Raw genomic sequence first — 6,978 nt, 5'->3', positions numbered from 1 at the left:
GGCGGGGGTCGTGGGTAGCTGGCGGGTGTCAGGCAACCCTGCACTCCAGCTACCCCGGAGCTGATCCCCCTGTTAATTTTCTTGTTAGAGGTGGAATTATGTTTGTGTGGGTTTGTTGAAAGATTACTTTCATGCTTCGTCTAGGGTGTAGTTTCCCTCCTTGTGTTGGTGTTTTCCATCTATTATCCTTTGTAGGGCTGGATTTGAGGAAATATATTGTGTAAATTTGGTTTTATCATGGAATATCTTGTTTTCTCCATATATGGTGATTGAGAGTTTTGCTGGGTATAGTAGCCTGGGTTGGCACTTGTGTTCTCTTAGGGTGTGTATAACATTTGCCCAGGATCTTCTAGCTTTCATAGTCTCTGGTGAGAAGTCTGGTGTAATTCTGATAGGTCTGCCTTTGTGTGTTTAGTTGACATTTTTCCTTTACTGCTTTTAAAATTATTTCTTTGTTTAGTGCATTTGGTGTTTTGATTATTATGTGACAAGAGGAATTTCTTTTCTGGTCGAGTCTATTTGGAGTTCTGTAGGCTTCTTTTATGTCCACGGGCATCTCTTTCCTTAAGTTAGGGAAGTTTTCTTCTATAATTTTGTTGAAGATATTTACTGGCCCTTTAAGTTGGGAGTCTTCATTCTCTTCTATACCTATTATTCTTAGGTTTGGTCTTCTTATTGTGTCCTAGATTTTCTAGATGTTTTGGGTTAGGAACTTTTTACTTTTTGCATTTTATTTGACTGTTGTGTCAATGTTTTCTATGGTATCTTCTGCATCTGAGATTATCTCTTCTGTCTCTTGTATTCTGTTGGTTATGCGTGCATCTATGACTCCTGATCTCTATCCTAGGTTTTCTAACTCCAGGGTTGTCTCCCTTTGTGATTTCTTTATTGTTTCCATTTCCATTTTTAGATCCTGGATGGTTTTGTTTCTTTCCTTCACCTGTTTGGTTATGTTTTCCTGTAAGTCTTTAAGGAATTTTTGTGTTTCCTCTTTAAGGGCTTCTAGCTGTTTACTTGTGTTCTCCTGTATTTCTTTGAGGGAGTTATTTATGTCCTACTTAGCGTCCTCTATCATCATCATGAGAAGTGATTTTAGATCTGAATCTTGCTTTTCCGGTGTGTTGGGGTATCCAGGACTTGCTATGGTGGGAGAATTGGGATCTGATGATACCAAGTAACCTTGTTTTCTGTTGCTTATGTTCTTACACTTGCCTCCCACCATCTGGTTATCTCTATCATACCCTAGCTATGTCTGACTTGAGCCTGTCCTTCTTGTGATCCTGGTTGTGTCAGAACTCCTCCCAGTCAAGCTGTCTCTGTGATATTGTGATTTTGGGATCCTGTGATACTGAGATCCTGGGTGTGTCTGAGGTTCTGGGAGTCAAGCTGCTTCTGGGACCTTGAGATCCTGGTGTGGCCAAGCTCCTGGGATCCTGTGATCCTCTGATACTGGGTGTGTTAGAGCACCTTGGGGTGGAGCTGCCTCTGGGTGTTGTGGGGCTGGCTTCAGAGTTTGTTCCTAAGTTCTGCTCAGGGACTCATTGGAAATTTGTCATGAGGAATTAGAATTTCAAAGTGGGATCATCATGGCAAAGATAAGAGAGGAAAGAGACAACATTCTACCATGGAATGCCTAGCATGTGATTGTGAAGAGAGAAAACCACAGAGGACAGTCTCTCTCCACCTTCAGGTGCTGTCAGATGTTGATGTATCTTATTACAAAGCCCGACAGCCATCTTCCAATGCTGAAAATGAAAGATAGTATGAACTCGAAAGTGAGGACTCCATTGGGTGAATAGAGATTTAATAGACTTTCCTTGGAAATATATATTTGATAAGCAATATATATAAGAAAGACTATCACTTTATATATTCTTTGTAACTTGAAGAGGTCAATAAAGACTAAGATTATATAGTGTATCTCAACTCTTGAAATACTGACAAAAAAGCATTTTTCTAAACTAACTTTTGCAACATCTAATTATTCTTTAAGGACTATATATTTCAACCACTCAAGAAATGCAGCTCTTCCCTGACCTTTCTTTTGCCTTCTAGTGAAGAATGAATTTATCAACACTGGTCAACAGCTCTCCAGAATACTTGCAAGTAGTCCCATAAAAAGGAAATGGTAAAGACTTCAATAACACAGCAAGAGAAATGGCACAGTTAATATTTGTGTGACAAGTACTGTATCTTTCAACTATCACAAAAATGATTGTCATTTTTAACTGATTGAAGATTAAGTAACAAACTGAATAAGGTCGTTAAATTAGCCCACAAAGATAAGAAAAATGAGCATTCTGTCTAATCAAAGCAGCTGTCATCTGCTGCACTAGATTTCTCCAGTTCTTCATGATTTCCTTAAGAACTATTCTCAACACCTTCTTCCTCTTCAGGAGTGTCCTGCATGGCTTTCTCTAGAAATAGTTTGAGAGTCTTCACCTTGAATCCACTACTGTGCATAATGGAGGCAACAAGAAGGTAAATGATAGAGTTGACACAGCTCTTAATACAGGATAAGAAAATCATTTCATCAGAAAAATTACAACGTCCCCCAATCCGTTCGTCAAGGAGCCAGTAGATCCCAAAGGGAAGACCAAATATCAGGAAGAAAAGCACTCTGCGTGCAATGGTCACATCCAGCCTGGTTACAGGGATCTGCTGGGAGCCACAGAAGATTCTGACAAGTAGGATTAAGCTGGACCCACAGAGAACCACAAATAAAACAATTGTCTATACAGTAATCATGATATCAAATGTCTGATACCAAAAAGAGTTAGGATCAGAAAACAGTAAAAAATATGCCTTCCCATCCAGAAACATAAACACAAGGGACAGAGCCCAAAGCAAGACACAAATGACAGTTGATGTGTGTCTTGGACATTGACAGTGATACCAGATGGGCCACATGACAGACAGGCATTGTTCAATGCTAATGGTTATGAGAATGCTCAGGCTTGAAAGATATAGAAATGCTGGCACAAAAATTAAAATGATAGGATGTCATTGGAAATGGACTTGATGGTGTAAGTGATAACAAGAACACAAAATACAAACTGATCGAACCAGAAGAAAAAGTCAACTACAGCAAGGTTGAGGATGTAGACAAACAAGGCATTCCTGTGCACCTAGAAGCTCAGCAATCACAGCACTATGACATTTAGTACCATCCCAAACAGGGAAATGATGAGGGAAAGCAACATCCTGGTTTGGAACTTGATGTCACAATCTGAAGTATCATTGGGTTCATTAGATGTTCTGGACTTAGCTTCCAAGGTTGAGATGCTTAGATCCTTGCTTAGGAAGTCTCCAGTACTATTCCTGGAACAAAATAAACAAAACAATGAGCACATGCTATGTTCTTTCTGATCCATGAACAGCCTGCTATGTGATAATTACTGACCTGGTTTATAAACAGGATTAGAGTCATTAAGTAATTTATCTAAACCGGTATTTCTGGAGCCTTAATGTATATTCAGATTGCATTTATTCACACCATCTACAACCTATGTTCTGTACATTAGTATAGTTGTGTTCCCAATATGGACACTCAGTTTCTCAGGGTGTGTCAGAAAGAGATCTCTGAATCCAACTTCCTTTCTGTCTTAGGCTGTTTCTTCTCCATTGCATGAACTCAGGAACCAAAAGAATGACCCACAGCTGCTCTCAGTCCTAGCAGGAGTAGGCTATCAAATGGAGAAATATGGGAATCATGAGTGACAGTCATGAATGGAATGCTAAGTTCTGTTAAGACCAGAATGAAAAGAACCAGTTTTATAGACTAGAATGACTCAAAAGTCTCCAATCCAGATTTGAAGTTAGAAAGAGGGAAAGTCTTTGAGGACATTAAGCACTTTTATATTGTCTATTGCTATACCACAAGTCTACATTTCTTTATTGAGTCACATTGAGTAATTGAGATTTTTTTTTTACTGACTTATTATTATACAAAAACTACATATATGTACCCTCTTGGTCCCTGGTCTGCTTAGGACTGGTCTCTGGTTGCAGATGGGCAAGGAGCCAGCGAATGATAGATCAACACAGGTGATTGTGTAGAATCTGAATGTTTTGTCACAAAGTGAACACCAGTCTTATATAATACAGAAAATAAAGGGGGTATGATGTCACAGCAGGCAAAGTACATTGAAGTTACCTGACACAAAACAAAGAAATGACTTCAAAAGGACTTACAGGAACCAGGTAAATGTTTACAGTAAAGATAAAGCAGTTCTGCCTAGGTCAGCTTAGTGACAGGTAAGCATTTTACACCCTGGTCACAATTAGTACAACTCCTTTGTTGTACTAGGAGTTGTCAGATTGTCAGATTCAAGGATTTTCTGGGAGGTTGGATAACTGGCAAAGACTTAGCTATGTCAGAATTCAATCTTAAAAGGCACTTATAATAAAATAATACTATAAGAGAGCACGTGGATCCATACACCAGACTAATGCGGGGATAGGGTATGAGTATATGGGTTATGAGAACGCCAAAGTTCCAGGAGGTGAGTATCTGTGAAACTCTTTGCCTTGTGAGTGCTCCCACGCCTCTTGGCCTGCCAAGCAAACTTCACTGGAGTGTGCATAGCATATATGTAAATGTATATAGTCATATATATCACAAAAGTAATATGTGTGATAATTATTCACAAATGAATAAACTAATGATAAATTCAACAGTAATTACAAATTTAAATGAAATGTTTTTGCAAATATTTTAGAGTAAGTACCACAAAATACATAGAAGAATGAAGAAAATATCATTACTGGTAGTTCTGTCTAAGGAAGACATAGTATGTTTGAAAGAATTGTTTATGCTGAAAGATGGATAATGAAGGAATTTTTCATTCCCAACACAAGAATGCTTATTAAATGACTATATTGGTGACCTAGAAGTATTTCAGTCCAGAATTTAGGCTTTGATTTTAAGGTTTAGTGAATTTCTAACATTCTTGAGAATTAAAAAAACAAGTTAGGAGAAAAATAGAAAAGAAGGAAGAATGTAACAACTCTAAATACCCACAAAACAACTCACAGACCATATGAAGCTTAAGGAGAAGGAGACCAAAGTGTGGATGCTTCAGTTCTACTTAGAAGTGGGAACAAAATAATCACAGGAAGTGGAGGGTGGGAGGGACTTGAGAGAAAGAGAGAAGGAGGAGGGGAAAGGTGGCAGGATTAGGTGGGGGAGGACACGGGGAGATGTAGAGAAGGTCAGGAATTTGAATAGAGTGGGGGATGGGGAAATGGGGGTAGCCACCAAAAAGTCCCAGATGTCAGGAAAGCAAGAGGCTCTGAGGACCCAACAGGGATGACATTTCATGAAATATCCAACAAAAGGGAGAGAAAACCTGTAGAGACCATATCCAAAGGTTAGACATGGCTCTGGTTGAGAAAGGGGGTCACTGACCCATTCCAAAAATTTTAACCCAGAATTCCTCCAGTGTAAAGGAAATTCAGGGACAAAGAGTGGAGCAGAGACTGAAGGAAAGGTCATCCAAGAGGCTCCCCTACCTGGGATCCATCTCACATACAGATACCAAACCCAGATACTATTGCAATGCCAAGAAGTGCTTGCTGACAGGAGCCTGTTACAGTTGTCTCCTGAGACACTGCCATTGCTGACTAATACAGATGTAGATGCTTGCAGCTAACCATATACTGTGATTCTTATACATATTACTCTAAGAAATTATCCCCTTTACATTTAGAGATAGATTTTCCTTAGGTTCCATTAATTTCAACAACTAATAACGATGTACATCTTTTTATCCACAGTTTTATATCATATATACACACACTCACATTTTCTATTTATTCCTTTAACAAAAATCAAGAAATTGTAATACTTCCACTGAATGCATTGCAGAGTTCACACAGCTTTGATAGCATCAAGATCAAGAAGCACCTGTCTAAAGGAAATACAAGGACAAAAAGTGGAGCAGAGACTGAAGAAAAGGCCACCGAGAGACTGCCCCACCTGGGGATCCATCCCATATGCAACCACCAAATCCAGACACTATTGCTGATGCCAAGAAATGCCTTGCTGACAGCTGTTTCCTGAGAAGCTCTGCCAGAGCCTGACAAATACAGATGCGGATGCTTGCAGCCAACCATCTAACTGAGCATGGGTACCTTAATGGAGGAATTAGGGGAAGGTCTGAAGGAGCTGAAGGGCTTTGCAACCCCATAGGAAGAACAACATTATCAACCAACCAGACCCCCTAGAGCTCCCAAGGACTTAACTACCAACCAAAGAATACACATGGAGGGACCCAGGATCCAGCTGCATATGTAGCAGAGAATGGCCTTATTGGACATCACTGGGAGGAGAGGCCCTTGGTCTTGTGAAGGCTCGAAGTCCCAGCATAAGGGAATGTTAGGCCATTGAGGTGAGAGTGAGTGGATGGGTGGCTGAGAACCCTCATAGAAGCATGGGGGAGGTGGAAGGGGAGGGGATAGGAGGTTTGCAGAGGGGAACCTGGGAAGGGGGATGACCTTTGAAATGTAAATAAAGATAACCAATAAAAATTATTAATAACAAAAAAGAATAAAAAGAAAAGAAAAAAAAAAAGAAAAGTGAGTTTGCAGGTAAATAGTTTATGTACTAATAGGAATTGACTTTGAATAGCCATGGATTTTTAGACAGATATCTTGTGATATACACACAAACATAAATGTATTTATGTATTTATGTATGTATGTATGTATGTATATATGTGTACATATACATATACATATACATATACATACATACATACATACACACACACACACACACACACACACACACTTTTTTTTCAAGGAATACTCAGAGACCCAAAATCTGTACAGGCACTGCATATTCCCTTTGTTTCCCCATCATATTATCAGACCCTATTACTCAAGACATTATACATACACATTGAGTGTACAAATTATATAAGCTGATGCTGATATGAAAGCTTCTTGCCCTGATGGCTAAGTTTCACAGTCCAA

General features: G+C 39.3%; 1 pseudogene; it reads right to left on the bottom strand.

The window, feature by feature from the left end:
* Positions 1-2,361: 2,361 nt before the first annotated feature.
* LOC110297935 lies at positions 2,362-3,203 on the bottom strand (annotated as a pseudogene).
* Between the last annotated feature and the right edge of the window lie 3,775 nt (positions 3,204-6,978).

Source organism: Mus caroli, chromosome 7 (genome assembly GCF_900094665.2).
Source record: "Mus caroli chromosome 7, CAROLI_EIJ_v1.1, whole genome shotgun sequence".
Taxonomy (NCBI): domain Eukaryota; kingdom Metazoa; phylum Chordata; class Mammalia; order Rodentia; family Muridae; genus Mus; species Mus caroli.
The sequence above is the reverse complement of the archived record's forward strand: the minus strand, read 5'-3'. Positions and strand labels throughout refer to the sequence as shown.